The following is an 18,298-nucleotide window of genomic DNA, read 5'->3' on the forward strand; positions in this document are numbered from 1 at the left end:
AAACTTCATTGAAATTTGATCCTGGATGTTAGAGGTGCAGCCTAATGGCAAGTATTTGGGTCATGGGGACAGATCCTTCATGAATAGGTCAATCCCCTCCCAGGGGCTGGGGGTATAGGGTGTAAGTGAGTTCTTGTTCTGTTAGTTCCCATGAGAGCTATTTGTTACAAAGAGTCTGGCACCCCGCCTCCCTCTCTCTTGCTTCCTCTCTCACCGTGTGATCTCTGCACATGCCAGCTCCCTTTCACCTTTACCATGAGTAGAAGCAACCTGCAGGCCACAGAGATGCCCACTCTTGAATCTTCCAGTCAGCAGAACCGTGAGCTAAATAAATCTTTTTTCTTTATAAATTATCCAACCTCAGGTATTCCTTTATAACAACACTAAATGGAGTAAGACAGTCATGGGTTATTTATCATACAATTTTAAGAGTTTAATGGGCAGAAGTCATATCTTCATAGAAAAACTAGGTACTGGGTGGTTAATAACTGAAATCCAGTTTTAACAGAAGACTGTAACAATCAAGAGATCAACAAAACATTGTTGAATTCCTATTATGTTTAGGACATTGTAATAAGCAAGATGGGGGATACAAGCAAACATATGCATTCTCAACCTCAAGTAGCTTGTGATCACATTTGAGATGACAAAGAACTTATACAAGAAAAAATAGCTAGAAGTGGCTCGATATTTATTGAGCATTTACTGATTGCCAGCCACTGTGGTGAGCTATTTACATGTGTTCTCTCCTGTAATTCTTGAAACAAATATAACGAATGCCACATACCATTATGACCTACATTTTATAGATGAGGAAACTGAGGCTTACAGATTAAGTAACTTGCTTAAGGTCTCACAGCATATGACAAGGTTGGCAATTGAACTAGTACAAGTCAGCAAATGTTAAGCACCAAATGAATGGGATAGAAGAATATTTATCCAGTTCAGAGCTGGAAAATCACTGTGTACTTGGTAAGTTACAAAAAGACAGCATCTCAGAACTGGAGGAGAACTCAGACACCTGAATCTTCCCCACTCTTGTCAGACTTGGAGACACTGGAAGCCAAAGGCAGGGATAATTTGCCTAAAAAGGTGGAATATAAGTGGTATTTGGAGGATGAATAGAGGTTTGACAGACAGAGTGTGCCAGAGAGCATTTCCAGGGAGGGAAACAGGAATTTTGGTTTCTTGAATAATATTCCGATTGTTTCTGATATTGTTTTATTTTCACTAAGAACTTTCTTCCACATCTGGCATCCAGAGAGAGGAGTTTGGGGAAGAGAAGAGGAGTACTTTTAACTGTTACCATCTCCTGCAGTTTGAAAGTTTTCATCCTCATGGAACTCTGGGTCACTCAATGTGACCAATTCTTGTGTATCTAATGAATGACTATGGATATATAAGGGTATATCCAGGATAGGCAATAACACGAATGAGGTAAAGCTATGGTAGAAAGATAAATAAAATAAAAAATATGTTAGCATACAACATAAAGTATTGAAGCAGAAAAAGTCAAACTTGCAGGAAAATCTGCCCTGGACTCTTTCTTCTGTGTTGTCCTAACAGAGCCTAGTTTTATATAGAATGTTTGCTGCAAAACGAGACACAAATAGTTCCGAGGATTAACTTTGAATTTCCTGGATTTGGTGGGCATAAATCAGGGCCTTCATGCTATTTTAACACTTTTTGAAAACAAGGTCCTTATGAATAAATGGCAAAAGTGGGTCAAGAAATGCTTTATTCATTAATAAGTAAAATCTAGAACTTGGAGTAATGCTCCCTAATTATGAAATGGGCAGCACTGTCTACTATGTTCTGATTGGCTGACATCAGTTTGAATGCAAAGCTTTATTTCACTGCAGAGTCCTGGCATACTTTACACATTAAAATTCTAAGCTGTCTAAGTAGGTGTGAAACTAATTTTGTGTTTATTTTTTAAAACCCACCTATGATCACTTAGGACCATCCACTTCACTTTGGGAGGGCAGCACCCGGTTGTAGGTAGGCCCTGGGAGACAATAAAGGAGAGGATAATTTCTTAAATGCCTTAAACCAGAATATTTATAGCTTCCTGGAATAGTTGTAACTACTTATCCATTTTTCCAGCCACAACTTTTCTTAATAAGAAGGGCTTTGAAAAACCTGCTAAATCTGGGCATAAAAGGAAACGCAAGTTTTCCTAGAGCAGTGGAATTTTTTAAAGTCACATAGTAACCTTATTGATGAAATCAGGAAGAGAGCACTTTCAGATCAGACTTAAGGGAGGTTATTTACAAAACATAGGCTTTTCTCAGCAGAGCAGGCACATTCTGCGAGGTTTCTTGCAATACAAAGATACATACTATAGCTGGTTTTAAGCAAGTCATATGGTCTTGTGGACCCTTCTTCAATGGGAGGTGTTAAATAGCATTACTAGCAAGTGATTCATTCAGAACCACCAGCAAGACTATTTGCAGAGGTCGCTCGACACTTTAAAAATAGTGATAATAATAGAGTCAGATTCATTAGCAGTTAAATTGGAAAAAAATATTTTTTTCTGCTTAAATAGAATGTATCTTCCTTGAATTAGGCTTTTCTTGAAAGCACTTTCTTGTTTATGAATGTCTATTCTGATAAAATCTAATTTTTAAATTTTATTGGGCCATGGACAATCTAACCTAACGTACATTTTTGGAAAAGCTATATTCACACTGATCACTAAAAGCAGATTCTTTGGTACCTTCCCCCATAAAGATTTTAACTGATATATTTTCTCCTAATATTCATTCTCCTTTAAAAAAATTAAGTAAAATAATTTTGAATGTTGTAAAATGTTGTGAAACAAAATCTCCCTCTCTGAACTAGTGGCCTTCCATTCTGGAGGCCACCATCCTTTTATTAGATCTCCTTCAGTTAGGTCCTTTGAACCGGAACTGATAAGGAAAAGGTTAAGTGTGGTCTATGCCTTTTGGCTGTAATCTCTTCACACTGCTGAGCCTGGCCAGGGTTCTGTAGATGCATTTCATTAGTTCTGAAACTGCTGAGAAACTGGGAGTCCATCACCATGGCACAGGTTATATAAAACACACAGATCAGCGGCATCAACTTTGAATGCAAAAAGTGTAGATCATAGCTAAATAATGAGACTGATCTTATAATAAGCACATTATATTAAATGCAAATCCCTTTTATTTTCCAACAAATATTATGAGACACTATACAAGTTATTACAAAGCATTAAGGAAAATGCAAAGATGAATAAGATGTAAAGCTTTCCTTCAAGAATGGTTGAAGGAAAATTTTGTTTCCAGAACTGTACATAAGATGATGCATGAACACCAACAACTGAAAATAAATGGCTATAAAATAGCATAAGAATAGCATAAGGAAGAAACTGTAAGATTTAGGAAGGTTCACTTTTAGCTAAGAAAGACTGAGTAGGGGCAACTAGTAAAGATGTAAGGATGCTGAATGTCATGAACCAAGCTAGAATGTAGGCAAATATATGTGCAATAAAAATAACATTAACGGGTGGCTCCATTATTGAGGCCTGATCTCCCAGTTACCCTCAGAGACCCTTGGGTCAGATGTTCCGTTTCTCATAACCAAAGAGGAGACATTAATTACAGTTCAATATTATTTGGTTAAAGAATAATTAGTTGACTCTTGCTAGAAATTAGATTTAGAATTCTGAAACTATATGGATGTTAATTGTTATGACTTTTCATTATCTTCATGAAAGACCAGGGCTATTAAAAATCCCATCTGATTCTCAGGAAGCGAAGGTGAAATAAAAGGTTTTAAAACTGCATTGATTCCTGATGAATTTGTTAATATTTTCCCTTAACTATTGAGTTTTCTTTAACTAATTAGGGGTTTTATTTTGAACTTCCTAGCCAAATTTGGCCACATCAAAGAACACTTAGTTTTTAAACACATTTTTGAAGTGACTCATTACTATCTTATTTAAATTGTGAACTATAATGCCTTACTTAGGGAGTAAATAACTGTCCATGCTAAATAACTGAACATTTTCACAGAAATTATTTTGAAGACAAGTCTTAAGCTAAATAGTTACTGTCATCTTCAAACTGAGGGATATACATAGCAACTAATAGTGTGGAACTGTGGAAGGTAAGTCACTTTCTCCCTTCACCCACTTCCCTTATTTTCTACTCTAAACTGCCACAATCTGTATCCAAAATGCAGCCTGGCTTTTCTTAGTGAGCTAAGCACATTCTTAGACTTTATATGCATTTACTAAAGTCTTATAAAGGAATTATTAGTCGGAGACTGCTGGGAAACAAATCAAACACATTTCTTGCCCTCATGAAAGATAAAATCAATTAGGGTAGGCACATATCAAACAAAAAATTACACAAATAATTATTTAATTGCAGTTCTTATGAAGGGAGAGATGTGTCCTGGGAGGCTATGAAGGCAATGAGTGTCTGTAGCTTTTCCTGGTGCAAGGTGCAAGCTGTCGTTGACTCTAACATTTTGGGGTCTGGAGGATGGTGGCCGCCTTCTCACAGTTCCACTGGGCGGTGCCCCAGTAGGGACTCTGTGTGGAGGTTCCGACCCCACGTTTTCCTTCTGCGCTGCTCTAGCAGAGGTTCTCCATGAGGACCTTGCCGTGGCAGCAACTTCTGCCTGGGCATCCAGGCATTTCCATACATCTTCTGAAATCTTGGCAGAGGTTCCCAAACCTCAATTCTTGACTTCTGTGCACTCACAGGGCTCAACACTATGTGGAAGCTGCCAGGGCTTGAGGCTTGCATCCTCTGAAGCCACCACCCATGCTCTACATTGGCCCCTTTCAGTCACAGCTGGAGCAGCTGGGACACAGGGCACCAAGTCCCTAGGCTGCACACAGCATGGGGACCCTGGGTCCAGCTCATGAAACCACTTTTTCCTCTTGGACCTCTGAACCTGTGATGGGAGGGGCTTCTGTGAAGACCTCTGACATGCCCTGGAGACATTCTGCCCATTGTCTTGGGGATTAACATTTGGCTGCTCATAAGTTATGCAAATTTCTGTAGCTGGCTTGGATTTCTCCTCCGAAAATGGGATTTTCTTTTCTATTGCAGTGTCAGGCTGCAAATTTTCTGAACTTTTATGCTCTGCTTCTCTTATAAAACTGAGTACCTTTAACAGCACCCAAGTCACCTCTTGAATGCTTTGCTGCTTAGAAATTTCTTCTGCTAGATACTGTAAATTGTCTCTCTCAAGTTCAAAGTTCCACAAATCTCTAGGGCAGGAGCAAAATGCCACCAGTCTCTTTGCTAAAACATAACAAGGATCACCTTTGCTCCTGTTCCCAACAAATTCCTCATCTCCATCCAAGACCACCTCAGCCGGGACCTTATTGTTCATATTACTATCAGCATTTTTATCAAAGCCATTCAACAAGCCTTTTAGAAGTTCCAAACTTTTCCACATTTTCCTGTCTTCTTCTGAGCCCTCAAAACTGTTCCAACTTCTGCCAGTTACCTAGTTCCAAAGTCGCTTCCACATTTTCGGGTACCTTTTCAGCAGTGCCCCACTCAACTGGTACTTATTTACTGTATTAGTCCATTTTCACACTGCTGATAAAGACATACCTGAGACTGGGCAATTTACAAAAGAAAGTGGTTTGTTGGACTTACAATTCCACATGGCTTGGGAGGCCTCACAATCATGGCAGAAGGCAAGGAGGAGCAAGTGACATCTTATGTAGATGGCAGCAGGCAAAGAGAGCTTGTGCAGGGCAACTTCCATTTTTAAAACCATCAGATCTCATGGTATTCACTATCACAAGAATAGCATGGGAAAGATTTACCTCCATGATTCAATCATCTCCCACTAGGTTCCCCCGACAACACGTGGAAATTATGGGAGCTATAGGATGAGATTTAGGTGGGAACACAGAGCCAAACCATATCAGATACCAAGTCTAAGCCGAGGGCAGGAGAGGAGAATGAGTAGGCAAGAAGAGGGGCTGACAGAGGCCAAAGCAGGGAGGGGTCATGTGTGGAGCTAGTCCTGTAGCTCAAGACTTTGGCACCATCTGGGGATAGGAGACACGAGAGATGGTCAAAATATTTCAATGTAGACCGGGCATGGTGGCTCACACCTGTAATCCCAGCACTTAGGGAGGCCAAGGCGGGCGGATCATGAGATCAGGAGATCGAGACCATCCTGGCTAACATGGTGAAACCCCATCTCTACTAAAGATACAAAATATTAGCCGGGCGCAGTGGCGGGTGCCTGTAGTCCCAGCTGCTCGGGAGGCTGAGGCAGGAGAATGGTGTGGACCCAGGAGGCGGGGCTTACAGTGAGTGGAGATGGCGCCACTGAACTCTAACCTGGGCAACAGTGAGACTCTGTCTCGAAAAAAAAAAAAAAATTCAATGTTTCAGGCTATGATGGACTGAAGAGATTGGAGAATATAAGACGAGAGAAGAGAAGAAACCAGACAAGAATGAGAGTTTCAGGAAGGGGAAGAGACAACAAGACCAGAGAGAGAGCCATTTGCAGTGGATCAGTGACAAGTTAAATTTCAGTGGCCGAATGAGAGGAAGACGTACAAACAATGAATTGAATGACAAAGTAGGTGGAGACAAAAGTCAGAAGGCAACAGGGTCCATGAAAAGCTTTGTTTGTAAGATTGGAGTAACTTGAAGGGAAAGAGCCAAAGAAAAGATGAGGGAGTGACATAGGGAGCAAAATGGGAAACATGTCACAGGTTGATAGATTGGCCTTGAAGAGGAAAGTGGACTGCTATACTCAGAAGAATTTGCATTTTAATAGAGAATAATACTTTAATTCAGAGCAGTGTAGTCTAATAAAATATACAATAGGAGACATATATGTAATTTGACATTTTCTTTTATTCACATTAAAAAAGTAAAAGGGAACAGCTGAAATTTAAAAAAAATTTATTGTTATGGATACATAGTAGGTATATATACTTATGGGGTACATGAGATATTTTGATATAGGCATGCAAGGTGTAGTCATCACATCATGGTAAAGAGGTTATCCATCACCTCAGGCACTTATCATTTCCTTTTTACAAACATTCCAATTATTCTTTTAGTTATTTTTAAATGTACAATAAATTATTGCTGACTGTAATCACCCTGTTGTGCTATCAAACGCTAGATCTTATTCTTTCTATCTAACTCTACTTTTGTATCTGTTAACCATCTGCATACTCCACCCACTACCCTTCTTAGCCTCTGGTAACCATCATTCTAGTCACTCTCTCCATGAGTTCAGTTGTTTTAATTTTTAGCTTCCACAAATTAGTGAGAATATGTGAATTTTTTTTTTTTTATACTTTAAGTTCTAGGGTACATGTGCATAACGTGCAGGTTTGTTATATATGTATACTTGTGCCATGTTGGTGTGCTGCACCCATCAACTTGTCAGCATCCATCAACTCGTCATCTACATCAGGTATAACTCCCAGTGCCATCCCTCCCCCCTCCCCACTCCTCATAATAGGCCCCAGTGTTTCATGTTCCCCTTCCAGACTCCAAGTGATCTCATTGTTCAATTCCCACCTATGAGTGAGAACATGCGGTGTTTGGTTTTCTGTTCTTGTGATAGTTTGCTAAGAATGATGGTTTCCAGCTGTATCCATGTCCCTACAAAGGACATGAACTCATCCTTTTTTATGGCTGCATAGTATTCCATGGTGTATATGTGCCACATTTTCTTAATCCAGTCTGTCACTGATGGACATTTGGGTTGATTCCAAGTCTTTGCTATTGTGAATAGTGCCACAATAAACATATGTGTGCATGTGTCTTTATAGCAGCATGATTTATAATCCTTTGGGTATATACCCAGTAATGGGATGGCTAGGTCATATGGTATTTCTAGTTCTAGATCCTTGAGGAATCACCATACTGTTTTCCACAATGGTTCAACCAGTATACAATCCCACCAACAGTGTAAAAGTGTTCCTATTTCTCCACATCCTCTCCAGCACCTGTTGTTTCCTGACTTTTTAATGATTGCCATTCTAACTGGTGTGAGATGGTATCTCTCTGTGGTTTTGATTTGCATTTATCTGATGGCTAGTGATGATGAGCATTTTTTCATGTGACTGTTGGCTGCATAAATGTCTTCTGTTGAAGAGTGTCTGTTCATATCCTTTGCCCACTTTTTGATGGGGTTTTTTTTTCTTATAAATTTGAGTTATTTGTAGGTTCTGGATATTGGCCCTTTGTCAGATGAGTAGATCACAAAAATTTTCTCTGATTCTGTAGCTTGCCTGTTTACTCTGATGGTAGTTTCTTTTGCTGTGCAGAAGCTCTTTAGTTTAATTAGATCCCGTTTGTCAATTTTGGCTTTTGTTGCCATTGTTTTTGGTGTTTTAGACATGAAGTCCTTGCCCATGCCTATGTCCTGAATGGTATTACCTAGGTTTTATTCTAGGGTTTTTATGGTTTTAGGTCTAACATTTAAGTCTCTAATCCATCTTGAATTAATTTTTGTATAAGGAGTAAGTTTCAGCTTTCTACTTATGGCTAGCCAATTTTCCCAGCACCATTTATTAAATAGGGAATCCTTTCCCCATTTCTTGTTTTTGTCAGGTTTATCAAAGATCAGATGGCTGTAGATGTGTGGTATTATTTCTGAGGGCTCTGTTCTGTTCCATTGGTCTATATCTCTGTTTTGGTACCAGTACCATGCTGTTTTGGTTACTGTAGCCTTGTAGTATAGTCTGAAGTCAGGTAGCGTGATGCCTCCAGCTTTGTTCTTTTGACTTAGGATTGTTTTGGCAATGCGGGCTCTTTTTTGGTTCCATATGAACTTTAAAACAGTTTTTTCCAATTCTGTGAAGAAAGTCTTTGGTAGCTGGGTGGGAATGGCATTGAATCTATAAATTACCTTGGGCAGTATGGCCATTTTCGCGATATTGATTCTTCCTGTCTCCATGAGCATGATATGTTCTTCCATTTATTTGTGTCCTCTTTTATTTCACTGAGCAGTGGTTTGTAGTTCTCCTTGAAGAGGTCCTTCACATCCCTTGTAAGTTGGATTCCTAGGTATTTTATTCTCTTTGAAGCAATTGTGAATGGAAGTTCATTCATGATTTGGCTCTCTGTTTGTCTGTTACTGGTATATAAGAATGCTTGTGATTTTTGCACATTAATTTTGTATCCTGAGATGTTGCTGAAGTTGCTTATCAGCTTAAGGAGATTTTGGACTGAGATGATGGAGTTTTCCAAATATACAATCATGTCATCTGCAAAGAGGGACAATTTGACTTCTTCTTTTCCTAACTGAATACTCTTGATTTCTTTCTCTTGCCTGATTGCCCTGGCCAGAACTTCCAACACTATGTTGAATAGGAGTGGTGAGAGAGGGCATCCCTGTCTTGTGCCAGTTTTCAAAGGGAATGCTTCCAGTTTTTGCCCATTCAGTATGATATTGGCTGTGGCTTTGTCATAAATAGCTCTTATTATTTTGAGATACATTCCATCAATACAGAATTTATTGAGAACTTTTAGCATGAAGGGCTGTTGAATTTTGTCAAAGGCCTTTTCTGCATCTATTGAGATAATCATGTGGTTTTTGTCTTTGGTTCTGTTTATATGCTGGATTACATTTATTGATTTGCATATGTTGAACCAGCCTTGCATCCCAGGGATGAAGCCCACTTGATCATGGTGGATAAGCTTTTTGATGTGCTGCTGAATTTGGTTTGCCAGTGTTTTCTTGAGGATTTTTGCATCGATGTTCATCAAGGATATTGGTCTAAAATTCTCTTTTTTTGTTGTGTCTCTGCTAGGCTTGGTATCAGGATGATGTTGTCCTCATAAAATGAGTTAGGGAGGATTCCCTCTTTTTCTATTGATTGGAAGAGTTTCAGAAGGAATGGTACCAGCTCCTCCTTGTAACTCCAGTAGAAACCGGCTGTGAATCCATCTGGTCCTGGACTTTTTTTGGTTGGTAGGCTATTAATTATTGCCTCAATTTCAGAGTCTGCTATTGGTCTATTCAGGGATTCAACTTCTTCCTGGTTTAGTCTTGGGAGAGTGTAAGTGTCCAGGAAATTATCCATTTCTTCTAGGTTTTCTAGTTTATTTGCGTAGAGGTGTTTATAGTATTCTCTGATGGTAGTCTGTATTTCTGTGGGGTGGGTGGTGATATCCCCTTTATCATTTTTTATTGCATCTATTTGATTCTTCTCTCTTTTCTTCTTTATTAGTCTTGCTAGTGGTCTATCAATTTTGTTGTTCTTTTCAAAAAATCAGCTCCTGGAGTCATTGATTTTTTGGAGGGTTTTTTGTGTCTCTATCTCGTTCAGTTCTGCTCTGATCTTAGTTATTTCTTGCCTTCTGCTAGCTTTTGAATGTGTTTGCTCTTGCTTCTCTAGTTCTTTTAATTGTGATGTTAGGGTGTCAATTTTAGATCTGTTCTGCTTTCTCTTGTGGGCATTTATTGCTATAAATTTCCCTCTACACACTGCTTTAAATGTGTCTCTGAGATTCTGGTATGTTGTATCTTTGTTTTCATTGGTTTCAAAGGACATCTTTATTTCTGCCTTGATTTCGTTATGTACCCAGTAGTCATTCAGGAGCAGGTTGATCAGTTTCCATGTAGTTGAGTGGTTTTGATTGAGTTTCTTAGTCCTGAGTTCTAGTTTGATTGCACTGTGGTCTGAGAGACAGTTTGTTATAATTTCTGTTCTTTTACATTTGCTGAGGAGTGCTTTACTTCCAACTATGTGGTCAATTTTAGAATAAGTGCGATATGGTGCTGAGAAGAATGTATAATCTGTTGATTTGGGGTGGAGAGTTCTGTAGATGTCTATTAGGTCCGCTTGGTGCAGAGTTGAGTTCAATTCCTGGATATCCTTGTTAACTTTCTGTCTCTTTGATCTCTCTAATGTTGACGGTGTGGTGTTGAAGTCTCCCATTATTATTGTATGGGAGTCTAAGTCTCTTTGTAAGTCTCTAAGGACTTGCTTTATGAATCTGGGTGCTCCTGTGTTGGGTGCATATATATTTAGGATAGTTAGCTCTTCCTGTTGAATTGATCCCTTTACCATTATATAATGGCCTTCTTTGTCTCTTTTGATTTGATGGTTTAAAGTCTGTTTTATCAGAGACTAGGATTGTACCCCTGCTTTTTTTGTTCTCCATTTCCTTGGTAGATCTTCCTTCTTTTTGAGCCTTCCTTTATTTTGAACCTATGTGTGTCTCTGCATGTGAGATGGGTCTCCTGAATACAGCAAACTGATGGGCCTTGACTCTTTATCCAACTTGTCAGTCTGTGTCTTTTGATTGGTCCATTTAGTCCATTTACATTTAAGGTTAATATTGTTATGTGTGAACTTGATCCTGCCATTGTGATATTAGCCGGTTATTTTGCTCATTAGTTGATGCGGTTTCTTCCTAGCATCAATGGTCTTTACATTTTGGCATGTTTTTGCAATGGCTGGTACCAGTTGTTCCTTTCCATGTTTAGTGCTTCCTTCAGGGTCTCTTGTAGGGCAGGGCTGGTGGTGACAAAATCTCAAAGCATTTGCTTATCTGTAAAGGATTTTATTTCTCCTTCACTGATGACTTAGTTTGGCTGGATATGAAATTCTGGGTTGAAAATTCTTTTCTTTAAGAATGTTGAATATTGGCGCCCACTGTCTTCTGGCTTGTAGAGTTTCTGCCGAGAGATCTGCTGTTAGTCCAATGGGCTTCCCTTTGTGGGTAACCCGACCTTTCTCTCTGGCTGCCCTTAACAGTTTTTCCTTCATTTCAACTTTGGTGAATCTGACAATTATGTGTATTTTGAGTTGCTCTTCTCGAGGAGTATCTTTGTGGTGTTCTTTGTATTTCCTGCATTTGAATGTTGGCCTGCCTTACTAGGTTGGGGAAGTTCTCCTGGATGATATCCTGAAGAGTGTTTTCCAACTTGGTTCCATTTTCCCCCTCACTTTCAGGCACCCCAATCAGACATAGATTTGGTCTTTTCACATAATCCCATGTTTCTTGGAGGCTTTGTTCATTTCTTTTTCCCTTTTTTTCTCTAGACTTCTCTTCTCGCTTTATTTCATTTATTTGATCTTCAATCATTGATACTCTTTCTTCTAGTTGATCGAGTTGGTTACTGAAGCTTGTGCATTTGTCACATATTTCTCATGTCATGGTTTTTATCTCTGTCAGTTCGTTTATGGCCTTCTCTGCATTGATTATTCTAGTTATCCATTCTTCCATTCTTTTTTCAAGATTTTTAGTTTCTTCGTGCTGGTTACATAGTTTCTCCTTTAGTTCTGAGAAGTTTGATGGACTGAAGCCTTCTTCTCTCACCTTGTCAAAGTCATTCTCTGTTCAGCTTTGATCCATTGCTGGCGATGAGCTGTGTTCCTTTGGAGGGGGAGATGCACTCTGATTTTTTGAATTTCCAGCTTTTCTGCCCTGCTTTTTTCCCATCTTTGTAGTTTTATCTGCCTTTGGTCTTTGATGCTGGTGATGTACTGATGGGGTTTTGGTGTGGGTGTCCTTTCTGTTTGTTAGTTTTCCTTCTAACAGTCAGAACCCTCAGCTGTAGGTCTGTTGGAGATTGCTTGAGGTCCACTTCAGACCCTGCTTGCCTGGGTATCAGCAGCAGAGGCTGCAGAAGATAGAATATTGCTGAACAGTGAGTGCTGCTGTCTGATTCTTGCTCTGGAAGCTTCGTCTCAGGGGTGTACTCTGCCGTGTGAGGTGTGAGGTGTCCATCTGCACCTAGTGGGGGATGTCTTCCAGTTAGGCATCTCAGGGGTCAGGGACCCACTTGAGCAGGCAGTCTGTCCGTTCTCAGATCTCAACCTCTGTGCTGAGAGATCCACTGCTCCCTTCAAAGCTGTCAGACAGGGTCATTAACATCTGCAGAGGTTTCTGCTGCTTTTTGTTTAGCTATGCCTTGTCCCCAGAGGTGGAGTCTACAGTGACAGGCAGGCCTCCTTGAGCTGTGGTGGGCTTCACCCAGTTCGAGCTTCCCAGTGGCTTTGTTTACCTACTTAAGCCTCAGCAATGGTGGGCACCACTCCCACAGCCTTGCTGCCGCCTTGCAGTTAGATCTCAGACTGCTGTGCTAGCAATGAGGGAGGCTCCGTGGGCATGGGACCCTCCCGGCCAGGTGTGGGATATAATCTCCTGGTGTGCTGTTTGCTAAGACCCTTGGTAAAGCACAGTATTAGGGTGAGAGTTACCCAATTTTCCAGGTGTTGTGTGTCTCAGTTTTCCTTGGCTAGAAAAAGGCATTCCCTTCCCCCTTGTGCTTCTCAGGTGAGGCGATGGCTTGCCCTGCTTCAGCTCTCGCTGGTCAGGCTGTACCAGCTGACCAGCACCGATTGTCCGGCACTCCCCAGTGAGATGAACCCGGTACCTCTGTTGAAAATGCAGAAGTCACCCATCTTCTGTGTCACTTGCACTTGGGAGCTGGAGACTGGAGCTGTTCTTATTCGGCCATCTTGCGCTGGGACCCCCCTCGAATATGTGAAATTTGTCTTTCTGTGCCTGCCTTATTTCACTTAACATAAAGTCTTCCAGTTTCACCCATATTGTAGCAAATGATAGTATGTCATTCTTTTTATGGCTGAATAGTACTTCATCGTGTATATGCACCATATTTTCTTTATCCATTTGTCTTTTGCTGGATGCTTAGGTTGCTACCAAATCTTGGCTATTGTGAATAGTGCTGCAATAAATATGGGCATGCAGATATCTCTTTGATACATTGACTTCTTCTGGATATATATATAGCAGTGGGATTGCTGGGTCATATGGTAGGTCTATTTTTAGTTTTTTGAGGAACCTCCATACTGTTCTCCAGAGTGGCTGTACTAATTTACGTTTCCACCAAAAGTGTATGAACAAGGGTTTCCTTTCTTCCATGTCCTCACCAGCATTTGTTATTACCTGTCTTTGAGATAAAAGCCATTTTAACTGGGGTGAGATAATATCTCACTGTAGTTTTGATATGCATTTATCTGATGATCAATGATATTGAGCACTTTTTCATATGCCTGTTTTGACATAGAGAAATGCCTATTCAGATCTTTTGCCCATTTTAAAGTCAGATTGTTAGATTTTTTCCTGTTAAGTTGTTTGAGCTCCTTATAGACTCTAGTTATTAATCCCTTGTCATATGGATAGTTTGCCAATATTTGCTCCCATACTGTGGGTCATCTCTTCACTTTATTTATTGTTTCTTTTTCTGTGCAGAAGCTTTTTGATGTGATCCTATTTGTCCATTTTTATTTTGGTTGCCTGTACTTTTGGGGTATTACTCAAGAAATCTTTGCCCAGACCAATGTCCTGGAGAGTTTCTCCAATGTTTTCTTGTAGTCATGTCATAAATTAAGGTCTTAGATTTAAGCCTTTAATCCATTTTGATTTTATTTTTGTATATGGTGAGAGACAGAGGTATAGTTTCATTCATATGGCTATCCAATTCTCTCAGCACCATTTATTGAAGAGACTGCCCTTTCCCCAATGTATATTCTTGTAACCTTTGTTGAAAATGAGTTCACTGTAGATTTATCAATTTGTTTCTGGGTTCTCCACCCTGTTCCATTGGTCTATATGTCTGTTTTTTATGCCAGTACCATGCTGTTTTGGTTACAATAGCTCTGTAATATAATTTGAAGTTAAGTAATGTGATTCCTCCAGTTTTGTCCTTTTTGCTCAGGATGGCTTTGGCTATTCTGGGTCTTTTTTGGTTTCATATACATTTTAGGATTTTTTTTTTTCTATTTTTGTGAAGAATGCCATTGGAATTTTGGGTTGCATTGAATCTGTAGATTGCTTTGGGTACTATGGACATTTTAACAATACTGATTCTTCTAATCCATGAACAAGAAGTATCTTTCCATTTTTTTGGTGTCCTCTTCAATTTATTGCATGAATGTTTTATAGTTTTCATTGTAGAGATCTCCCACTTCTTTGGTTAAGTTTATTCTGAGGTATTTTATTTGTAGCTGTTATAAATGGGAATACTTTCTTGATTTCTTTCAGCTTGTTCATTGCTGGCATATAGAAATACTACTGATTTTTGTATGTTGATATTTTTTCTCTGCAACTTTACTAAATTTGTTTATTTATTACAATAGGTTTTTGGTGGAGTCTTTAGGTTTTTCCAAATATAAGATTATGCCATCTGCAGCACAAAGGTAATTTGACTTCGTCATTTCCAATTTGGTTGGCTTTTATTTTGTTCTCTTGTCTGACTGCTGTAGCGAGGACCTCTAGTACTGTGTTGAATAACAGTGGTGAAAGTGGGCCTCCTTATCACGTTCCAGTTCTTAAAGGAAAAGCTTTCAGTTTGTCCTAATTCAGTATGATACTACCTATAGGTCTGTCCTATACGGCTTTTCTTGTATTGAGGTAGGCTTCTTCTGTAACCAGTTTTTGAGGGTTCTTTTTTTTTAATCATGAAGGGATGTTAAATTTTATCAAATGCCTTTCAGCATCAGTTGAAATGATTACGATTTTTGTCCATTCTGTTGATACAATGTATCACATTGATTGATTTTACTTATGTTGAACCATCCTTCCATCCCTGTGATAAATCCCACTTAGTCATGATAAATGATCTTTTAAATGAGTTATTGGATTTGGTTTGCTAGTATTTTGTTGAGGACTTTTGCAGTAATGTTCATGGGGAATATTAACTTGCAGTTTTGTTATGGTTTTGGGATCTTTTTTTTTTTTTTTGGATGTGTCTTTGTCTAGTTTTGGTATCGGTAATATGACGTCATAAAATAAGTTTGAAAGTATTCCCTTCTCCTCTCTTTTTTGAAATAGTTTGAGTAGTATTGATATTGATTCTTTATTTGGTAACTTCAGCAGTGAAGTCACTGGGTTCCAGGGTTTTCTTTGCTGGGAGACTCTTTATTATGGCTTCAATCTCATTACTTGTTATTGGTCTATTTAGGAGTTGGATTTCTTCATGGTTCAATCTTCGTAGTTTGTATGTGTCTAGGAATTTATCAGTTTCTTCTAGGTATTCTAATCTATTGGTATATAGTTACTCATAGGAGTCCCTAATGATCCTTTGAATTTCTGCAGTATCAGTTGTAATGTCTCCTTTTTCATCTCTGATTTTACATATTTGGGTAGGCTCTCTCTTTCTGTCTAAAGGGTTGTCAATTTTGTTTATCTTTTTGAAAAATCAACTTTTCATTTTTGTTGATCTTTTGTGTTTATTTCATTTCATTTTCATGTATTTCTGCTTTGATTTTTATTTATTTCTACTAATTTGGGTTTTGTTCTATTTTCTAGTTCTTTAAGATGCATTTTTAGATTAGTTATTTGAAGTTTTTCTTCTTTTTTTGTTGCAGGCACTTATCGTTTTTCTCTAGTACTGCTTTCACTGTATCCTATAGGTTTTGGTATGTTGTGTTTCCATTTTCCATTTTTATTTTTTTCCAAGAAATTTAAAATTTAAAATTTTAATTTGTTTATTGACTCACTGGTTGTTCAGGAGCATATTATTTAATTTTCATGTGTTTGTATAGTTTTCAGTGTTCTTGATATTGATTTCTTGTTTCATTCTGTTGTAGTCAGAGAAGATATGTGATATGATTTTAACTTTTAAAAATGTTTTAAGACATGTTTTGTGGCCTAACATATGGTCCATCTTCAAGAATGATTCATGTGCTAAGGAGAAAAATGTGTATTCTGCAGCAATTGGATGAAATGTTCTGTAAATATTTATTAGATCCATTTGGTCTATTGTACATATTAAGTCTGATGTTTCTTTTTTCATTTTATGTCTGGAAATTCTGTCCAATGCTGAAAGTCGGGTGTTGAAATCTCCAGCTATTTTATTGGGGGCCTGTCTCTCTTTATAGCTCCAATAATATTGCTTTATGTATCTAGGTGCTACAGTGTTGGGGGGGTGTGTGTGTGTGTTTGTGTGCATATATATGTGTGTGTATATATATAAAACAATTATAAATATTTTTGTTGATCTTTTCATTGTTTATTTCATTTCAATTTCATACATTTCTACTCTGACCTTTATTTTCTTTAATATTTATGTGTATATATATATTTATAATTGTATCCTATTGCTAAATTGACCCCTTCATTACTATATAACGACCTTCTTTGTGTCTTTTTATAGTTTACATCTTGAAATCTATTTTATCCTAAATAAGTATAGCTACTCCTGCTCCTTTTTGATTTCCATTTGCATGGGATATCTTTTTCCATGCCTTTATTTTCAGTCTACGTGTGTCTTCATAGGTGAAGTGTGTTTCTTGTAGGCCACAGATCACTGGGTCTTGTTTTTTTAAATCCCTTCAGTGACTCTTTTGATTACAGAGTTTAGTTCATTTACATTCAATGTTATTGATAAGTAAGGACTTACTCCTGCCATTTTGATATTTGATATTGATATTTTTTATTTTGTGGCCCTGCCCTTCCCTTCTCTTCCCTTCCCTTCCCTTCCCTTCCCTTCCCTTCCCTTCCCTTCCCTTCCCTTCCCTTCCCTTCCCTTCCCTTCCCTTCCTTTCCCTTCCCTCCCCTCCCCTCCCCTCCCCTCTTCCTTTCAGTTAAGGCAATTTTTCCAGGTGATATGTCTTAATTTATTGCTTTTTATTTTTTGTGTATTTGTTGTAGGTTTTTGGATTTGAGGTTACCATGAGGCTTACAAATAACATCTTATAACCCATTATTTTAAACTGCTGACAACTTAACACTGATTGCAAAAACAAACAAAGATAAAGCTAACAAAAACTGTATACTTTAATCTCATCACCCTCACTTTTTTAACTCTCTGCTGCTTCTATTTATATCTTGTTATATTGTCTAGGTCTTAAAAAGTTGTCATAGTTATTATTTGTGATAGGTTCATCTTTTAGTCTTTCTACTCAAGATATGAGTAGTTTACACACCACAATTTCAGTCTTATAATAGTCTATGTTTGTCTGTGTATTCACTATTACCAGTGAGTTTTGTACCTTCACATGATTTCTTATTATTTGTTAATGTTATTTTCTTTCAGATTGAAGAACTCCCTTTAGCATTTCTCATAAGACAGTTCTGGTATTGATGAAATCCCTCTGCTTTTGCTTGTCTAGGAAAGGCTATTTCTTCTTCATGTTTGAAGGATATTGTTGCTGGATGTAATATTCTAAGATAAAAGTGTTTTTTCTTCCTTTAGCACTTTAAATATGTCTTGCCACTCTCTCTTGGCCTGGGAGTTTTCCACTGAGAAGTCTGCTGCCAGACATTGGCATTCCATTGTATGCTATTTGTATTTTTTCTCTTGCAGCTTTTAGGATCCTTTATCCCTGACCTTTGATAATTTGATTATTCAATGTCTTGAG

The sequence above is a fragment of the Macaca thibetana genome, chromosome 17 (genome assembly GCF_024542745.1).
Source record: "Macaca thibetana thibetana isolate TM-01 chromosome 17, ASM2454274v1, whole genome shotgun sequence".
Taxonomy (NCBI): domain Eukaryota; kingdom Metazoa; phylum Chordata; class Mammalia; order Primates; family Cercopithecidae; genus Macaca; species Macaca thibetana.